The 22,136-nt window shown below is 35.7% G+C and overlaps 1 protein-coding gene and 1 long non-coding RNA gene across 2 annotated transcripts in view; one reads left to right on the top strand and one right to left on the bottom strand.

Moving 5' to 3' along the window:
* LOC137617794 (uncharacterized) overlaps positions 1-22,136 on the bottom strand; it is a 372,403-nt gene that overhangs the window by 134,311 nt on the left and 215,956 nt on the right. The window contains exon 3 of the long non-coding RNA XR_011039661.1: positions 21,735-21,761. This is a non-coding gene — a long non-coding RNA (uncharacterized lncRNA). The remainder of the gene's footprint in view (positions 1-21,734; positions 21,762-22,136) is intronic.
* Positions 1-22,136, top strand: part of glob1 (globin 1) — a 496,433-nt gene that overhangs the window by 300,273 nt on the left and 174,024 nt on the right.

Below are 22,136 nucleotides of genomic sequence, written 5' to 3'. Positions count from 1 at the left end.
TAAACAAGTGGAGCGTTAATGAAATTTCAATGTTTCAATGAAATATATGCACTTACTGACTGTATAAGTAGTCTGCAGTGAATTACTGATTAATCTATAAATTTATAGCGTTGCAGAGTATGGTTATTGACATATGATTCGTATTACTAGATCTAATTCATCTACAAAAAAAAAAAAAAAAAAAAACTTTTATACACATTTTTCAGAACTTAAATCAATATGTCAACCTTTTTCACTACTTCTGAACTTACTGTGTATAAGTGGTCTTCACTGAATTATTGATTTATCTACAAATTATGGCGTTGCAACAACTATGGTTATCGACATACGATTCATATTAATAAATTTAATTCATCTAGATCTAGGTAAATAGCAAAAAAAAAAAGTAAAAAAAAAAAATCAACCAAAAACTTCATACACATTTTTTCAAAACTTAGTATTAATATGTCCACCTTTTTTTACTACTTATGCACTTATTAACTGGATAATTGTTGATTTATCTAAAAATTATTGATTTATCAACAAATTAGTGAATTATTAATTTATCTACAGATTATGGCGTTGCAACGACTATGGCCATCGACATATAATTCATATTAATAAATTTAATTCATCTAGATCTAGGTAAACAGAAAAAAAGAAAAAAAAAAACCTTTTTACATTTTTTTTTTAAACTTAGTATTAATATGTCAACATTTTTTTTACTACTTCTGAGTAATTCCACATTTCTCACTTTCTCAAATCTTGTCATACCATATAAACAATTTATCTAAAAACAACCCACCCTTTTGTCTTTCAAAATCCACATTTTATTTCCACAGAGAAGAGTTGATTAAGAAAAAAGGCCTTCATATATTTTAACATTGGTTTACCTAGATACATTTTAAGTCCCTCACCAGTCACTGGCACATATGCACCCAGGGTTGCCAGTTTTTCCAAATGAGAAAAGGCCATCGTCTGATCAAATGCAGCTTTAAAAGGCCAACCTAATAGTAGAAAAAGGCCGAAAATATACCATTTAAGGATAACCAATTTCAAAAAGGCCAAATTTAGGTATATCGCACGAAAAAGGCCAAATTTGGGGGTTTTTGGCCAGAAAAAAACCCAACTGGCAACCCAGGCTAACTATATTTCTTCTCCAATTTAATGGTATTCATTTTTTGTCTCACCTAGCCATAATCTATTATATTATTCTAATCTACTTACAGATACTTATAAGAATTAGCCATGTCCATTCATGCACTATTCATTTTCCCTTTTTATTTACTCTCATTACGCTCAAACAGATTTACTCTCAACTTTCTTTTCTGGCAGAAAATTTCAAACTCTTCTTGCTGACAATTTCAAACTCTTCTTGCTGACAATTTCAAACTCTTTTCTTGCAGACAATTTCAAACTCTCCTCTTGCAGACAAATTCAAAGTCTCTTCTTGCAGACAATTTCAAAGTCTCTTCTTGCAGACAATTTCAAACTCTCCTCTTGCAGACAATTTCAAACTCTTTTCTTGCAGACAATTTCAAAGTCTCCTCTAGCAGACAATTTCAAACTCTCTCCTTGTAGACAAAATCAAAATCTCCTCTTGCAGACAATTTCAACCTCTCTTCTTGCAGACAATTTAAAACTCGTCTTGCAGACAATTTCAAACTCTCCTCTTGCAGACAATTTCAAACTCTCTTCTTGCAGACAATTTCAAACTCTCTTCCTGCATACAATTTCAAACTCTCTCCTTCCAGAAAAATTCAAACTCTCCTCTTGCAGACAATTTCAAACTCTCTTCTTGCAGAAAATTTAAAACTCGTCTTGCAGACAATTTCAAACTCTCTTCTAGCAGACAATTTCAAACTCTCTTCTTGCAGACAATTTCAAACTCTCTCCTTCCAGACAAATTCAAACTCTCCTCTTGCAGACAATTTCAAACTCTCTTCTTGCAGACAATTTAAAACTCTTCTTGCAGACAATTTCAAACTCTCTTCTAGCAGACAATTTCAAACTCTCTCCTTGCAGACAAATTCAAACTCTCCTCTTGCAAACAATTTCAACCTCTCTTCTTGCAGACAATTTAAAACTCTTCTTGCAGACAATTTCAAACTCTCTTCTAGCAGACAATTGCAAACTCCTTTCTTGCAGACAATTTCAAAGTCTCATCTTGCAGACAATTTCAAACTCTCCTCTTGCAGACAATTTCAAACTCTTTTCTTGCAGACAATTTCAAAGCCTCTTCTTGCAGACAATTTCAAATTCTCTCCTTGCAGACAAATTCAAACTCTCCTCTTGCAGACAATTTCAACCTCTCTTCTTGCAGACAATTTAAAACTCGTCTTGCAGACAATTTCAAAGTCTCTTCTTGCAGACAATTTCAAACTCTCCTCTTGCAGACAATTTCAAACTCTTTTCTTGCAGACAATTTCAAAGTCTCCTCTTGCAGACAATTTCAAACTCTCTCCTTGTAGACAAAATCAAAATCTCCTCTTGCAGACAATTTCAAACTCTCTTCTTGCAGACAATTTAAAACTCGTCTTGCAGACAATTTCAAACTCTCTTCTAGCAGACAATTTCAAACTCTCTTCTTGCAAACAATTTCAAACTCTCTTCCTGCATACAATTTCAAACTCTCTTCTTGCAGACAATTTCAAACTCTCTCCTTCCAGACAAATTCAAACTCTCCTCTTGCAGACAATTTCAAACTCTCTTCTTGCAGACAATTTAAAACTCTTCTTGCAGACAATTTCAAACTCTCTTCTAGCAGACAATTTCAAACTCTCTCCTTGCAGACAAATTCAAACTCTCCTCTTGCAGACAATTTCAACCTCTCTTCTTGCAGACAATTTAAAACTCTTCTTGCAGGCAATTTCAAACTCTCTTCTAGCAGACAATTGCAAACTCCTTTCTTGCAGACAATTTCAAAGTCTCATCTTGCAGACAATTTCAAACTCTCCTCTTGCAGACAATTTCAAACTCTTTTCTTGCAGACAATTTCAAAGCCTCTTCTTGCAGACAATTTCAAATTCTCTCCTTGCAGACAAATTCAAACTCTCCTCTTGCAGACAATTTCAACCTCTCTTCTTGCAGACAATTTCAAACTCTCTTCTAGCAGACAATTTTAAACTCTCTTCTAGCAGACAATTTCAAACTCTCCTTGCAGACAATTTCAAACTCTATTCTTGCAGACAATTTCAAACTCTCTTCTTGCAGACAATTTCAAACTCTCTTCCTGCATACAATTTCAAACTCTCTCCTTCCAGACAAATTCAAACTCTCCTCTTGCAGACAATTTCAAACTCTCTTCTTGCAGACAATTTAAAACTCTTCTTGCAGACAATTTCAAACTCTCTTCTAGCAGACAATTTCAAACTCTCTCCTTGCAGACAAATTCAAACTCTCCTCTTGCAGACAATTTCAACCTCTCTTCTTGCAGACAATTTAAAACTCTTCTTGCAGACAATTTCAAACTCTCTTCTAGCAGACAATTGCAAACTCCTTTCTTGCAGACAATTTCAAAGTCTCTTCTTGCAGACAATTTCAAACTCTCCTCTTGCAGACAATTTCAAACTCTTTTCTTGCTGACAATATCAAAGCCTCTTCTTGCAGACAATTTCAAACTCTCTTCCTGCATACAATTTCAAACTCTCTTCCTGCATACAATTTCAAACTCTCTTCTTGCAGACAATTTCAAACTCTCTTCCTGCATACAATTTCAAACTCTCTCCTTACAGAAAAAATACAAACTCTCCTCTTGCAGACAATTTCAACCTCTCTTCTTGCAGACAATTTCAAACTCTCTTCTAGCAGACAATTTCAAACTCTCTTCCTGCATACAATTTCAAACTCTCCTTGCAGACAATTTCAAACTCTCTTCTTGCAGACAATTTCAAACTCTTTTCTTGCAGACAATTTCAAACTCTCTTCTAGCAGACAATTTCAAACTCTCTTCTTGCAGACAATTTCAAACTCTCTTCTTGCAGACAATTTCAAACACTCTTCCTGCATACAATTTCAAACTCTCTCCTTCCAGACAAATTCAAACTCTCCTCTTGCAGACAATTTCAACCTCTCTTCTTGCAGACAATTTAAAACTCTTCTTGCAGACAATTTCAAACTCTCTTCTAGCAGACAATTTCAAACTCTCTCCTTGCAGACAAATTCAAACTCTCCTCTTGCAGACAATTTCAACCTCTCTTCTTGCAGACAATTTAAAACTCTTCTTGCAGACAATTTCAAACTCTCTTCTAGCAGACAATTTCAAACTCTTCCTGCATACAATTTCAAACTCTCTTCTTGCAGACAATTTCAAACTCTCTTCCTGCATACAATTTCAAACTCTCTTCTTGCAGACAATTTCAAACTCTCTTCTTGCATACAATTTCAAACTCTCCTTCCAGACAAATTCAAACTCTCATCTTGCAGACAATTTCAAACTCTCTTCTTGCAGACAATTTAAAACTCTTCTTGCAGACAATTTCAAACTCTCTTCTAGCAGACAATTTCAAACTATCTCCTTGCAGACAAATTCAAACTCTCCTCTTGCAGACAATTTCAACCTCTCTTCTTGCAGACAATTTAAAACTCTTCTTGCAGACAATTTCAAACTCTCTTCTAGCAGACAATTGCAAACTCCTTTCTTGCAGACAATTTCAAAGTCTCATCTTGCAGACAATTTCAAACTCTCCTTTTGCAGACAATTTCAAACTCTTTTCTTGCAGACAATTTCAAAGCCTCTTCTTGCAGACAATTTCAAATTCTCTCCTTGCAGACAAATTCAAACTCTCCTCTTGCAGACAATTTCAACCTCTCTTCTTGCAGACAATTTAAAACTCGTCTTGCAGACAATTTCAAAGTCTCTTCTTGCAGACAATTTCAAACTCTCCTCTTGCAGACAATTTCAAACTCTTTTCTTGCAGACAATTTCAAAGTCTCCTCTTGCAGACAATTTCAAACTCTCTCCTTGTAGACATAATCAAAATCTCCTCTTGCAGACAATTTCAACCTCTCTTCTTGCAGACAATTTAAAACTCGTCTTGCAGACAATTCCAAACTCTCTTCTAGCAGACAATTTCAAACTCTCTTCCTGCATACAATTTCAAACTCTCTTCTTGCAAACAATTTCAAACTCTCTTCCTGCATACAATTTCAAACTCTCTTCTTGCAGACAATTTCAAACTCTCTTCTTGCAGACAATTTCAAACTCTCTCCTTCCAGACAAATTCAAACTCTCCTCTTGCAGACAATTTCAAACTCTCTTCTTGCAGACAATTTAAAACTCTTCTTGCAGACAATTTCAAACTCTCTTCTAGCAGACAATTTCAAACTCTCTCCTTGCAGACAAATTCAAATCTCCTCTTGCAGACAATTTCAACCTCTCTTCTTGCAGACAATTTAAAACTCTTCTTGCAGACAATTTCTAACTCTCTTCTAGCAGACAATTGCAAACTCCTTTCTTGCAGACAATTTCAAAGTCTCATCTTGCAGACAATTTCACTCTCTCCTCTTGCAGACAATTTCAAACTCTTTTCTTGCAGACAATTTCAAAGCCTCTTCTTGCAGACAATTTCAAATTCTCTCCTTGCAGACAAATTCAAACTCTCCTCTTGCAGACAATTTCAACCTCTCTTGTTGCAGACAATTTAAAACTCGTCTTGCAGACAATTTCAAACTCTCTTCTAGCAGACAATTTCAAACTCTCTTCTAGCAGACAATTTCAAACTCTCCTTGCAGACAATTTCAAACTCTATTCTTGCAAACAATTTCAATCTCTCTTCTAGCAGACAATTTCAAACTCTCTTCTTGCAGACAATTTCAAACTCTCTTCCTGCATACAATTTCAAACTCTCTCCTTCCAGACAAATTCAAACTCTCCTCTTGCAGACAATTTCAAACTCTCTTCTTGCAGACAATTTAAAACTCTTCTTGCAGACAATTTCAAACTCTCTTCTAGCAGACAATTTCAAACTCTCTCCTTGCAGACAAATTCAAACTCTCCTCTTGCAGACAATTTCAACCTCTCTTCTTGCAGACAATTTAAAACTCTTCTTGCAGACAATTTCAAACTCTCTTCTAGCAGACAATTGCAAACTCCTTTCTTGCAGACAATTTCAAAGTCTCTTCTTGCAGACAATTTCAAACTCTCCTCTTGCAGACAATTTCAAACTCTTTTCTTGCTGACAATATCAAAGCCTCTTCTTGCAGACAATTTCAAACTCTCTTCTAGCAGACAATTTCAAACTCTCTTCCTGCATACAATTTCAAACTCTCTTCTTGCAGACAATTTCAAACTCTCTTCCTGCATACAATTTCAAACTCTCTCCTTACAGACAAATTCAAACTCTCCTCTTGCAGACAATTTCAACCTCTCTTCTTGCAGACAATTTAAAACTCGTCTTGCAGACAATTTCAAACTCTCTTCTAGCAGACAATTTCAAACTCTCTTCCTGCATACAATTTCAAACTCTCTCCTTGCAGACAATTTCAAACTCTCTTCTCGCAGACAATTTCAAACTCTTTTCTTGCAGACAATTTCAAACTCTCTTCTAGCAGACAATTTCAAACTCTCTTCCTGCATACAATTTCAAACTCTCTTGCAGACAATTTCAAACTCTCTTCTTGCAGACAATTTCAAACACTCTTCCTGCATACAATTTCAAACTCTCTCCTTCCAGACAAATTCAAACTCTCCTCTTGCAGACAATTTCAACCTCTCTTCTTGCAGACAATTTCAAACTCTTCTTGCAGACAATTTCACTCTTTTCTAGCAGACAATTTCAAACTCTCCTCTTGCAGACAATTTCAACCTCTCTTCTTGCAGACAATTTAAAACTCTTCTTGCAGAAAATTTCAAACTCTCCTCTAGCAGACAATTTCAAACTCCTTTCTTGCAGACAATTTCAAAGTTTCTTCTTGCAGAAAATTTCAAACTCTCTTCTAGCAGACAATTTCAAACTCTCTTCCTGCATACAATTTCAAACTCTCTCCTTGCAGACAATTTCAAACTCTCTTCTTGCAGACAATTTCAAACTCTCTCCTTGCAGACAAATTCAAACTCTCTTCCTGCATACAATTTCAAACTCTCTTCTTGCAGACAATTTCAAACTCTCTCCTTGCAGACAAATTCAAACTCTCTCTTGCAGACAATTTCAAACTCTCTTCTTGCAGACAATTTCAAACTCTCTCTTGCAGACAATTTCAAACTCTCTTCTAGCAGACAATTTCAAACTCTCTTCCTGCATACAATTTCAAACTCTCTCCTTGCAGACAATTTCAAACTCTTCTTGCAGACAATTTCAAACTCTCTTCCTGCATACAATTTCAAACTCTCTCCTTGCAGACAATTTCAAACCCTCCTCTTACAGACAATTTCAAACTCTCTTCTTGCAGACAATTTCAAACTCTCTTCCTGCATACAATTTCAAACTCTCTCCTTGCAGACAATTTCAAACTCTCTTCTTGCAGACAATTTCAAACTCTCTTTCTTGCAGACAATTTCAAACTCTCTTCTAGCAGACAATTTCAAACTCTCTTCCTGCATACAATTTCAAACTCTCTTCTTGCAGACAATTTCAAACTCTCTTCTTGCAGACAATTTCAAACACTCTTCCTGCATACAATTTCAAACTCTCTCCTTCAGACAATTTCAAACTCTCCTCTTGCAGACAATTTCAACCTCTCTTCTTGCAGACAATTTCAAACTCTTCTTGCAGACAATTTCAAACTCTTTCCTAGCAGACAATTTCAAACTCTCCTCTTGCAGACAATTTCAACCTCTCTTCTTGCAGACAATTTAAAACTCTTCTTGCAGAAAATTTCAAACTCTCCTCTAGCAGACAATTTCAAACTCCTTTCTTGCAGACAATTTCAAAGTTTCTTCTTGCAGAAAATTTCAAACTCTCTTCTAGCAGACAATTTCAAACTCTCTTCCTTGCAGACAATTTCAAACTCTCTCCTTGCAGACAATTTCAAACTCTCTTCTTGCAGACAATTTCAAACTCTCTCCTTGCAGACAAATTCAAACTCTCTTCCTTGCAGACAATTTCAAACTCTCTTCTTGCAGACAATTTCAAACTCTCTCCTTGCAGACAAATTCAAACTCTCTCTTGCAGACAATTTCAACTCTCTTCTTGCAGACAATTTCAAACTCTCTCCTTGCAGACAATTTCAAACTCTCTTCTAGCAGACAATTTCAAACTCTCTTCCTGCATACAATTTCAAACTCTCTCCTTGCAGACAATTTCAAACTCTCTTCTTGCAGACAATTTCAAACTCTCTTCCTGCATACAATTTCAAACTCTCTTCTTGCAGACAATTTCAAACTCTCTTCCTTGCAGACAATTTCAAACTCTCTCCTTACAGACAATTTCAAACTCTCTTCTTGCAGACAATTTCAAACTCTCTTCCTGCATACAATTTCAAACTCTCTCCTTGCAGACAATTTCAAACTCTCTTCTTGCAGACAATTTCAAACTCTCTTCCTGCATACAATTTCAAACTCTCTCTTGCAGACAATTTCAAACTCTCTCTTGCAGACAATTTCAAACTCTCTTCTTGCAGACAATTTCAACCTCTCCTTGCAGACAATTTCAAACTCTCTCTTGCAGACAATTTCAAACTCTCTTCTAGCAGACAATTTCAAACTCTCTCCTTGCAGACAATTTCAAACTCTCTCTTGCAGACAATTTCAAACTCTCTCTTGCAGACAATTTCAAACTCTCTTCTTGCAGACAATTTCAAACTCTCTCTTGCAGACAATTCAAACTCTCTCTTACAGACAATTTCAAACTCTCTTCTTGCAGACAATTTCAAACTCTCTCTTGCAGACAATTTCAAACTCTTCTTCTAGCAGACAATTTCAAACTCTCTTCCTGCATACAATTTCAAACTCTCTTCTTGCAGACAATTTCAAACTCTCTTCCTGCATACAATTTCAAACTCTCTTCTTGCAGACAATTTCAAATTTTTCTTGCAGACAATTTCCAACTCTTTTTTATGACAATTTCAAAGTCTCTTCTTGCAAATAATTTCAAACTCTTTTACCAGATATTACTGTTTTCTCCCTCGTCTGTAATCAGTACAGTACCATCTGCAAACCATGTATTTAACATTCCAATCAAAACTCATTTTCTATCACAGAATTTTAATCTGACATTCTCCTTTCATTCCATCAATAAAGATGTCGAACAGCTACATACATAGCACACTCTTGTCTCATACCAATTTCAACACCATGAAAGCCATTTTCCAGGCCATTTACTCTAATAAAAGCTCCACTATCATCACGAAAAGCTTTTTAATAGCTCTCAAAAACAACTCATCTATACCATATATTCTTAATATCCTCCTCGTTGCTTTTCAATCGATTCTTTCAAACTTAATAGACTTTCAGCGTTTTCTCTTTGCCTTAAACTTAACATAAAACAGTTTCTTAAATAACAGATGATATGTATCCTTGTCTAAATTTGGTGTTTAGTTCCTTATGAGGTCCTCTGTCAAGTGTCTTACTTTCTAGATCAAAATTATACTATACTGTACACCTCCTCTAGTATGCTATGTAATATTATGGGTCGTGATTCTTACAATCGGGTTTATTATTATTATTATTATTATTATTATTATCATTATTATTATTATTATTATTATTCTTGCTAAGCTACAACGCTAATTGTAAAAGCAGGAGGCTATAAGCCCAAGGGCTCCACCAGGGAAAAACAGCCCAGTGAGGAAAGGAAATAAGGAATATAAATACACTAAGAGAGAAATAATGAGCAATGAAAATATCCTAAGAACAGCAGAGCATTAAACTTAAATCTTTCATATATAAACTATACAGTGAAACAATGTTGTGGTCATGTCACTGAATGGTGAACGCCAGACTGGGGTTAGAGTCTCGCTCAGACCCATTAGTTTCTTTGGTCGCTGCAACCTCACCATCCTTGTGAGCTACGTATGGGGTGGGATGGGGGAACCTATAGGTCTATCTGCTGAGTTATCAGCAACCATTGACTGCCCCTCCCTGGTCCTACTTTGGGTGGAGAGGGGGCCTGGGCCTCTGCCATTAATGAGCGGCCTTTAAACCCTTAAAATTATTCGCTACACGTCCCCCTTTCAAACCTTATTCAGCTCCTCAATCACACTATTAAGGATATGTTGCAAAAATCAAACATTCATGTAAAAGGTTATCATATTTACATCAACTTATTAATCACCTTTCAAACATCCTCAAGTCATTTCCACAACCTTTCCCAGCCTTAAACTAACCTAATCAAATCTTGTATTACACAGCTTACACACTCTAAAATATTCCACATGAATACATTTTCAAAATATTTAATAAGGAATAAATCCAAGTAAAAATCAAATTATCCACAATGAATAATGAATACATTTTCAAAATATCTAATAAGGAATACATCCAAGTAAAATTAAATTATTCTGAATGAATACCTCTTTCATCAGGATGCTAATCAGAATGCAATATGCTAATTCATTTAATATATCATCCGGACCAATGAAAACGCATTTTATCTTTCCGCCAAACGACCAAAGAGATTATCTAAAAAAAACATTTATTCAATCAGGAATTCTAAAGAGAGAGAGAGAGAGAGAGAGAGAGAGAGAGAGAGAGAGTTACGAGAATTTTGGATGTCTCAAAGACTTTTTAGTCCATCCGCGGAGACTCCATTTGGTCTTTGGTAGAGCGATTAAGTTTAAGCATTTAGAGAGTTCTTATGATCTTGTCTAACTTATTCTTGAACTCGTTTACCTTGTTACTGTTCACTAAATCCGATGGAAGTCTATTTCAAGTATTTGCCATTTGTATGTAAAGAATCTTTTCTCAAACAATAACAAATTCTAAAGAAAAAAACGAATTGTTGATTTGAGAGAGAGAGAGAGAGAGAGAGAGAGAGAGAGAGAGAGAGAGAGATTTCCTCATTGCATGTTGATAAGTGAATTTTCAAAACAATCATAAATTCTAAAAAGAGAAAAACGAGTTGTTGATTTCAAAAAGAGAGAGAGAGAGAGAGAGAGAGAGAGAGAGAGAGAGAGAGAGAGAGAGAGAGAGAGAGAGAGAATTTCCTCATTGAATGTTGAGTAAGTGAATTTCTGAAACAATCATATACACTAAAAAGAGAAAAAACTAATTGTTGATTTCAGAGAGAGAGAGAGAGAGAGAGAGAGAGAGAGAGAGAGAGATTCCCCATTGAATGTTAAATGAATTTATAAAGCAATCATAAATTCTAAAAAGAGAAAAACGAATTGTTGATTTCAGAGAGAGAGAGAGAGAGAGAGAGAGAGAGAGAGAGAGAGAGAGTGAGAGAAAGAAAGAGAGAGAGAGAGAGATTTCTCATTGAATGTTAAATGAATTTTTACAATCATAAATTCTAAAAAGAGAAAGACTAATTGTTAATTTCAAAAAGAGAGAGAGAGAGAGAGAGAGAGAGAGAGAGAGAGAGAGAGAGAGATTCCCCATTAAATGTTAAATAAATTTCTAAAGCAATCATAAATTCTAAAAAGAGAAAAACGAATTGTTGATTTCAAAGAGAGAGAGAGAGAGAGAGAGAGAGAGAGAGAGAGAGAGATTCCCCATTAAATGTTAAATAAATTTCTAAAGCAATCATAAATTCTAAAGAGAAAAACGAATTGTTGATTTCAAAGAGAGAGAGAGAGAGAGAGAGAGAGAGAGAGATTCCCCATTGAATGTTGAGTGAATTACTAAAGCAATCACAAATTCTAGAGAGAGAGAGAGAGAGAGAGAGAGAGAGAGAGAGAGAGAGATTCCCCATTGAATGTTGAGTGAACTACTAAAGCAATCATAAATTCTAAAGAGAGAGAGAGAGAGAGAGAGAGAGAGAGAGAGAGAGAGAGAGAGATTTCCCACACTGCACGTTAAGTGAATTTCTCAAAGGTGTCGTCGTCACCGGAATGAATTTCCACGTGCCGAAACACAGCCAGCAAATTCACTTTACATCTCGGCAACGCGATAAACATCACGAACCTCCGTAGCCCAGCTGTTTGGGAGACCGAGGCGCACACAGGATTTTGCGAAACACGAATTATCTGCCTCCAGCAACAGTGCGGAAGAATTTATGTGCGATGATATTATTATTATTATTATTATTATTATTATTATTATTACTACTAATAATAATAATAATTATTATTATTATTATTATTATTATTATCATCATCATCCATCATTATCCTCATCATCATCACCATCATCATTATTATCAATTAGTATTAATCATTATTACTATTAATAATTATTATTAGTTACTATTAATATTTCTATTATCATTATTATTATTATTATTATTATTATTATTATTATTATTATTATTATTATTATCATTATTATCATCATAATAATTTTATTATTATTATTATTATTATTATTATTATTATTATTATTATTATTATTATTATTATTACTTGCTAAGCTACAACCCTAGTTGGAAAACCAAGACGTTATAAGTCCAAGGACCCCAAAAGGGAAACAGCCCACTGAGGAAAGGAAACAAGTAAATAAACCAACTACAAGGAATATTAAACAATCAAAATAAAAAATTTTAAGAATATTAACAAAATTAAACTAGATCTTGCATTTATAAACTATAAAAACTTCATAAAATAAAGAGGAAGAAAGGACCAAAAAATAAATCCTCTGGTAATATGTATTTTGAAAATCGTTTATACGTAATTTTTTTTCTTTTTTTTTTCCTTTTTTTTTTTAATATCTAGATTCCAACCATACTTGTTAGCAAAAGGATTTGAGAGACATAAATATTGCAAGTCGGCCTACAACAACAGAGGAATAATTTACGTTAAAATAGAACGGCCAAAAATGGGGGAAAAAATAGTCCTTTCTTAATATGCATTGTGAGAATGGTATAGCGATGAATTTTGATATACAGAACTATTTATCATACCTCTCAAAATCAAACAATCGTTGATAAGAAAAAAAATCATTTATTCATTTCCTTATTTCCTTTCCTCACTGGGCTATTTTTCCCTGTTTAAGCCCTTGGGCTTATAGCATCTAGCTTTTCCAACTTGGGTTGTAGCTTGGCTAATAATAATAATAATAATAATAATAATAATAATAATAATAATAATATACTTAAGGACCAGTTTGCAAACGAGATAGGAAACGCTAAGTGGACGATGCAATATCCCATTTTGTAAACAACTAAAAAATGGAAAAAAAAAAAAATTAATTAATTCGCCTAATATTTTCTCTCTCTCTCTCTCTCTCTCTCTCTCTCTCTCTCTCTCTCTCTCATGTCATGAAATTACTGGTGTCCTACAATTTTAGCATTAACTTTAGCTTCATGTAACACTATGTATATACATACATATAGACATATAATATACAGTTTACAAGGCATAATTAACGTTTTCCGACGAAAAGCCAACAAATTTTAGGCGTTAAGGTCATACAATTACTTTTTATATATAAAAATAACAGCAGCACATTTTTATCTTTTCCTTTTAACAATATCAGCACATTTCTTTTTTATCTGCAGCACATTTTTTTTTATCTGCAGCACATTTTTATCTTTTTCTTCTAAAAATATCAGCACATTTTTTTTTATCTGCAGCACATTTTTATCTTTTTCTTCTAACAATATCAGCAATTTTTTTTTTATCTGCAGCACATTTTTATCTTTTTCTTTTAACAATATTAGCACATTTTTTTTTCATCTGCAGCACATTTTTATCTTTTTCTTTTAACAATATCAGCACATTTTTTTTTATCTGCAGCACATTTTTATCTTTTTCTTCTAACAATATCAGCAAATTTTTTTCTATCTGCAGCACATTTTTATCTTTTTCTTTTAATCATATCAGCCCATTTTGTTTCTTTTATCTTGATCTATGAACCAAAGAAATAAGGGCAAATCACAGCCTTTATCTATCGAAGGCAGGAATAAGGTCTAAGTCTTTTAACCTTAAGGGAAGGGTAGAAGAAACTAAATTCCGAATGTAGGCAACAACGAGGACTTTTTTATGTGTTAAATGTCCTTGTGACTTATCTAATTTCACATTCCATTAAGAGGGACGATTACCTTCAAGGTAGAAGGGAAACTAAAACACAATGCCAGACAAACTGAGTCGATAGTAAGGCCCTAACCCAATTCTCTCTCTCTCTCACACACACACACACACACACACACACACACCACACACACACACACACACACCGAGAAAATGAAAATCCCGAGTGTTGGATTTACTCTGGGAGAAATAACCATTATTCCTCAAAGAATTTACTAACAAATTTTGGTCCGCCCGCCGTGCGGGAAATTTGCACACACGCCCCCCCCCCCCCTCCCCCCCTCCCCAAAATGGAGGAATTTTCCAAAACGAGCGAAAAAGCTTATACAAATACCAGGGATAAATATCTATCATTTCTTCCGTAAATTTACAGAGCGGAATTTCGTGTTGTTTTGTTGGCGAGTGCAGGAGAGCGGATGAAAGTATAGAAGTGCCAAAGTAAGTAAGTGCCAAATAAGTATGAAAGTGACAAAGTATGAAAGTACCAAAGTACGAAAGTGCTTAGGTATGAAAGTACCAAAGTATGAAAGTGCCAAATAAGTAAGAAAGGGCCAAAGTATGAAAGCACCACAGTATGAAAGTGCTAAAGTATGAAAGTGCCTAAGAATGAAAGCACCACAGTATGAAAGTGCCAAATAAGTATGAAACCACCACAGTATGAAAGTGCCAAAGTATGAAGTGCCTAAGTATGAAAGTACCTAAGTATGAAAGTACCAAAGTATGAAAATTCCGAAGTATGAAGTGCCTAAGTACGAAAGAACCAAAGTAAGAAAGTGCCTAAGTATGAAAGTGCAAAAGTACGAAAGTGACTGAGAATTAAGACAAGAGAGTCAAAGTCAAAGTCAGAGAGAGAGAGAGAGAGAGAGAGAGAGAGAGAGAGAGAGAAAACATTGCAATTAAGCTATCATCGTTCAGATAGACTGTTCTCAACAAAGGCTCAAAATTCCACCCAAGTTTTCTCAGTCGCAACTTCCCTCAGTTCTAATTCTAGGAAATGGATTTGGAATCAAGGTGAATCTTGCAATCTAGGGCAACTTTCTTCCAGACAAAACCTTCTGTTTCCACAGTTCAATTACAACATTATTTGATTATTGGTTAGATCATAGCAATACTTAATATTTTCTTTATATAACAAAAATATAATATATATATATATATATATATATATATATATATATATATATATATATATATATATTTATATACACATAAATACACAAAAATTATATATATATATATATATATATATAGGTGTGTGTGTGTATTTCTCGTCCCGCTTAGAGGGAAGAGAAAGAAGTTATACCTTGGTGAGAGGGGGGACTACAAAAAAGGTACACTAGGAAATCACACACTCCCACAAATTGCAAAACCAGAGGGTTGTAGTTAGAAAAGAAGGGTTGAATCAGAGAGAGAGAGAGAGAGAGAGTGTGTGTGTGTGTGTGTGTGTGTGTGTGTGTGTGCATATCTATATAAATAATAAAACGTCATATTTGACGGCTCGGGTACCCCATTAGGTTTAACGCAATCTCCCAAAATTTCATGGAAGTTTTCAACAAAGTCGGTCAGTTGATAAAAGCATCATCATCATTAAAAATAAATGAAACGAACCCAAAGAGGAGTTTTCTCTTCGACCTAATTACCTGGGAGAAACGAGACAGCCACATTAAGCACTCTTATTCAAATGATAAAAGATCCCGAGATGATAATGATATCAACACTGTATTTTCCCAATTTTTTTCTGGCCGTGAGAGATTAGTTCACCAAACGTTTGACTGGGCTCCACCAGGTACGAGAAGAGCTGGAAGACCCAGACCTACATGGCTGAGGACTATGAAGCGTGAAGCAGATGATGATGAATGGAGAAGTATTGATCTAAAAGCTCAAGATAGAGACGACGTGCGAAATCTAACCGAGACCCTTTGCGTCAATAGGAGTAGGAGGAGATGATGATATACGAAACCCCTTTACAATGATAACTTGATATGTGATTTAAGTTATATTTGTAAGTAATTTTAAATTTTCTCTATTATGAATCTTTTTCCCATGGTTACTCTATATTAATAAAATTCCGACCAGTTTTCGACAGTTTTCCAAAGTTTCATTATTTACTGGTGGAAAGATTAGGAAACTCCTTAAACCATTAGGGTTAGGGGGGGGGAATGTGGTTAAGAAAAGAAGGTGAGGTTGTGGTAGGGTAAGGGGGGGGGGGTACACTGAAATATATGACTCTGGCACTTACGTTCACATGTTGTTACTTTTAAGAACAAACATTAAAAACTAAACGTTATTACAGATCAGAATTTGAAGAAACAGGATAAGGATGAGAACAAAAAATAAGGACTAATAATGTAACTCCATACGGTTGGCATTACAGTGACAGACTGCTTCATAACACGTAACTATTAAAACTAGTCCAAGTTAAAACGTTTCAGAATATGGTCCTTAATGACCACGGCTTACCGACAAAACGTTCAATCATTAGATCAAACGTTTCAGAATACGGTCCTTAATGAACACAGCTTCCCGACAAAACGTTCAATCATTAGATCAAACGTTTCAGAATACGGTCCTTAATGAACACGGCTTCCCGACAAAACGTTTAATCATTAGATCAAACGTTTCAGAATACGGTCCTTAATGAACACAGCTTCCCGACAAAACGTTTAACCATTACAACAAACGTTTCAGAATACAGTCCTTAATGAACACAGCTTCCCGACAAAACGTTCAATCATTAGATCAAACGTTTCAGAATACGGACCTTAATGAACACAGCTTCCCGACAAAACGTTCAATCATTAGATCAAACGTTTCAGAATACGGTCCTTAATGAACACGGCTTCCCGACAAAACGTTTAATCATTAGATCAAACGTTTCAGAATACGGTCCTTAATGAACACGGCTTCCCGACAAAACGTTTAACCAGTACAACAAACGTTTTAGAATACGGTCCTTAATGAACACAGCTTCCCGACAAAACGTTCAATCATTAGATCAAACGTTTCAGAATACGGTCCTTAATGAACACGGCTTCCCAACAAAACGTTTAACCATTACAACAAACGTTTCAGAATACGGTCCTTAATGAACACGGCTTCCCGACAAAACGTTTAATCATTAGATCAAACGTTTCAGAATACGGTCCTTAATGAACACGGCTTCCCGATAAAACGTTTAACCATTACAACAAACGTTTCAGAATACGGTCCTTAATGAACACGGCTTCCCGATAAAACGTTTAACCATTACAACAAACGTTTCAGAATACGGTCCTTAATGAACACGGCTTCCCGATAAAACATTTAACCATTACAACAAACGTTTCAGAATACGGTCCTTAATGAACAAAGCTTCCCGACAAAACGTTCAATCATTAGATCAAACGTTTCAGAATACGGTCCTTAATGAACACGGCTTCCCGATAAAACGTTTAACCATTACAACAAACGTTTCAGAATACGGTCCTTAATGAACACAGCTTCCCGACAAAACGTTCAATCATTAGATCAAACGTTTCAGAATAAGGTCCTTAATGAACACGGCTTTCCGATAAAACGTTTAACCATTACAACAAACGTTTCAGAATACGGTCCTTAATGAACACGGCTTCCCGATAAAATGTTTAACCATTACAACAAACGTTTCAGAATACGGTCCTTAATGAACACGGCTTCCCGATAAAACGTTTAACCATTACAAAAAACGTTTCAGAATACGGTCCTTAATGAACAAGGCTTCCCGACAAAACGTTTAATCATTAGATCAAACGTTTCAGAATACGGTCCTTAATGAACACGGCTTCCCGATAAAACGTTTAACCATTACAACAAACGTTTCAGAATACGGTCCTTAATGAACACGGCTTCCCGACAAAACGTTTAATCATTAGATCAAACGTTTCAGAATACGGTCCTTAATGAACACAGCTTCCCGACAAAACGTTTAACCATTACAACAAACGTTTCAGAATACGGTCCTTAATGAACACGGCTTCCCGATAAAACGTTTAACCATTACAACAAACGTTTCAGAATACGGTCCTTAATGAACACGGCTTCCCGATAAAACGTTTAACCATTACAACAAACGTTTCAGAATACGGTCCTTAATGAACACGGCTTCCCGATAAAACGTTTAACCATTACAACAAACGTTTCAGAATACGGTCCTTAATGAACACGGCTTCCCGACAAAACGATTAATCATTAGATCAAACGTTTCAGAATACGGTCCTTAATGAACACGGCTTCCCGATAAAACGTTTAACCATTACAACAAACGTTTCAGAATACGGTCCTTAATGAACACGGCTTCCCGATAAAACGTTTAACCATTACAACAAACGTTTCAGAATACGGTCCTTAATGAACACGGCTTCCCGACAAAATGTTTAATCATTAGATCAAACGTTTCAGAATACGGTCCTTAATGAACACGGCTTCCCGATAAAACGTTTAACCATTACAACAAACGTTTAAGAATACGGTCCTTAATGAACACGGCTTCCCGACAAAACGTTTAATCATTAGATCAAACGTTTCAGAATACGGTCCTTAATGAACACGGCTTCCCGATAAAACGTTTAACCATTACAACAAACGTTTCAGAATACGGTCCTTAATGAACACGGCTTCCCGATAAAACGTTTAACCATTACAACAAACGTTTCAGAATACGGTCCTTAATGAACACGGCTTCCCGATAAAACGTTTAACCATTACAACAAACGTTTCAGAATACGGTCCTTAATGAACACAGCTTCCCGACAAAACGTTCAATCATTAGATCAAACGTTTCAGAATACGGTCCTTAATGAACACGGCTTCCCGATAAAACGTTTAACCATTACAACAAACGTTTCAGAATACGGTCCTTAATGAACACAGCTTCCCGACAAAACGTTCAATCATTAGATCAAACGTTTCAGAATACGGTCCTTAATGAACACGGCTTCCCGATAAAACGTTTAACCATTACAACAAATGTTTCAGAATACGGTCCTTAATGAACACGGCTTCCCGATAAAACGTTTAACCATTACAACAAACGTTTCAGAATACGGTCCTTAATGGACACGGCTTCCCGATAAAACGTTTAACCATTACAACAAACGTTTCAGAATACGGTCCTTAATGAACACGGCTTCCCGATAAAACGTTTAACCATTACAACAAAGGGTTTCAGAATACGGTCCTTAATGAACACGGCTTCCCGACAAAACGTTTAATCATTAGATCAAACGTTTCAGAATACGGTCCTTAATGAACACGGCTTCCCGATAAAACGTTTAACCATTACAACAAACGTTTCAGAATACGGTCCTTAATGAACACGGCTTCCCGACAAAACGTTTAATCATTAGATCAAACGTTTCAGAATACGGTCCTTAATGAACACGGCTTCCCGATAAAACGTTTAACCATTACAACAAACGTTTCAGAATACGGTCCTTAATGAACACGGCTTCCCGACAAAACGTTTAATCATTAGATCAAACGTTTCAGAATACGGTCCTTAATGAACACGGCTTCCCGATAAAACGTTTAACCATTACAACAAACGTTTCAGAATACGGTCCTTAATGAACACGGCTTCCCGATAAAACGTTTAACCATTACAACAAACGTTTCAGAATACGGTCCTTAATGAACACAGCTTCCCGTCAAAACGTTCAATCATTAGATCAAACGTTTCAGAATACGGTCCTTAATGAACATGGCTTCCCGATAAAACGTTTAACCATTACAACAAACGTTTCAGAATACGGTCCTTAATGAACACGGCTTCCCGATAAAACGTTTAACCATTACAACAAACGTTTCAGAATACGGTCCTTAATGAACACAGCTTCCCGTCAAAACGTTCAATCATTAGATCAAACGTTTCAGAATACGGTCCTTAATGAACATGGCTTCCCGATAAAACGTTTAACCATTACAACAAACGTTTCAGAATACGGTCCTTAATGAACACGGCTTCCCGATAAAACGTTTAACCATTACAACAAACATTTCAGAATACGGTCCTTAATGAACACGGCTTCCCGACAAAACGTTTAATCATTAGAACAAACGTTTCAGAATACGGTCCTTAATGAACACAGCTTCCCGATAAAATGTTTAACCATTACAACAAACGTTTCAGAATACGGTCCTTAATGAACACGGCTTCCCGACAAAACGTTTAATCATTAGATCAAACGTTTCAGAAAACGGTCCTTAATGAACACGGCTTCCCGATAAAACGTTTAACCATTACAACAAACGTTTCAGAATACAGTCCTTAATGAACACGGCTTCCCGACAAAACGTTTAATCATTAGATCAAACGTTTCAGAATACGGTCCTTAATGAACACGGCTTCCCGATAAAACGTTTAACCATTACAACAAACGTTTCAGAATACGGTCCTTAATGAACACGGCTTCCCGATAAAACGTTTAACCATTACAACAAACGTTTCAGAATACGGTCCTTAATGAACACGGCTTCCCGATAAAACGTTTAACCATTACAACAAACGTTTCAGAATACGGTCCTTAATGAACACGGCTTCCCGACAAAACGTTTAATCATTAGATCAAACGTTTCAGAATACGGTCCTTAATGAACACGGCTTCCCGACAAAACGTTTAATCATTAGATCAAACGTTTCAGAATACGGTCCTTAATGAACACGGCTTCCCGACAAAACGTTTAACCATTACAACAAACGTTTCAGAATACGGTCCTTAATGAACACAGCTTCCCGACAAAACGTTCAATCATTAGATCAAACGTTTCAGAATACGGTCCTTAATGAACACGGCTTCCCAACAAAACGTTTAACCATTACAACAAACGTTTCAGAATACGGTCCTTAATGAACACGGCTTCCCGACAAAACGTTTAATCATTAGATCAAACGTTTCAGAATACGGTCCTTAATGAACACGGCTTCCCGATAAAACGTTTAACCATTACAACAAACGTTTCAGAATACGGTCCTTAATGAACACGGCTTCCCGATAAAACGTTTAACCATTACAACAAACGTTTCAGAATACGGTCCTTAATGAACACGGCTTCCCGATAAAACGTTTAACCATTACAACAAACGTTTCAGAATACGGTCCTTAATGAACACAGCTTCCCGACAAAACGTTCAATCATTAGATCAAACGTTTCAGAATACGGTCCTTAATGAACACGGCTTCCCGATAAAACGTTTAACCATTACAACAAACGTTTCAGAATACGGTCCTTAATGAACACAGCTTCCCGACAAAACGTTCAATCATTAGATCAAACGTTTCAGAATACGGTCCTTAATGAACACGGCTTCCCGATAAAACGTTTAACCATTACAACAAACGTTTCAGAATACGGTCCTTAATGAACACGGCTTCCCGATAAAACGTTTAACCATTACAACAAACATTTCAGAATACGGTCCTTAATGAACACAGCTTCCCGACTAAACGTTCAATCATTAGATCAAACGTTTCAGAATACGGTCCTTAATGAACACGGCTTCCCGATAAAACGTTTAACCATTACAACAAACGTTTCAGAATACGGTCCTTAATGAACACAGCTTCCCGACAAAACGTTCAACCATTAGAGCAAACGATTCAATTAATGAACATCACTTAACCACTGTGACTTTCCGGAAAAGAGACATTCAAATATAAATGTTGAACTTGACCTACCTTTCTTGCTGTGCCCTCCAGCAGTCTCTGAAAAAGAAAGAAAAATTATGTGATTCCAGCAAGAAAAACTTATATACAGTAATTGAAATAAAAAAAACGTGATAATATAAAAATTAACTATATGTAAATTTTTGATTGATAATAATTTGTTTTCAAATATGCTTGGAGTTTTCTTGCTTGGAGGTACACTCGGGCACACTGTTCTACCTAGTTTCTCTTCCTCTTGTTTTGTTAAAGTTTTTATAGTTTATATGGGAAATATTTATTTTGGTGTTGTTACTGTCCTTAAAATATCTCATTTTTTCCCTTTTTTTCCTTTCCTCACTGGGCTATTTTCCCTGTTGGGGCCCCTGGCCTTATAGCATCCTGCTTTTCCAACTAGGGTTTTAGCTTAGCAAGTAA

Source organism: Palaemon carinicauda, chromosome 24, assembly GCF_036898095.1.
Source record: "Palaemon carinicauda isolate YSFRI2023 chromosome 24, ASM3689809v2, whole genome shotgun sequence".
NCBI lineage: Eukaryota > Metazoa > Arthropoda > Malacostraca > Decapoda > Palaemonidae > Palaemon > Palaemon carinicauda.
The sequence above is the reverse complement of the archived record's forward strand: the minus strand, read 5'-3'. Positions and strand labels throughout refer to the sequence as shown.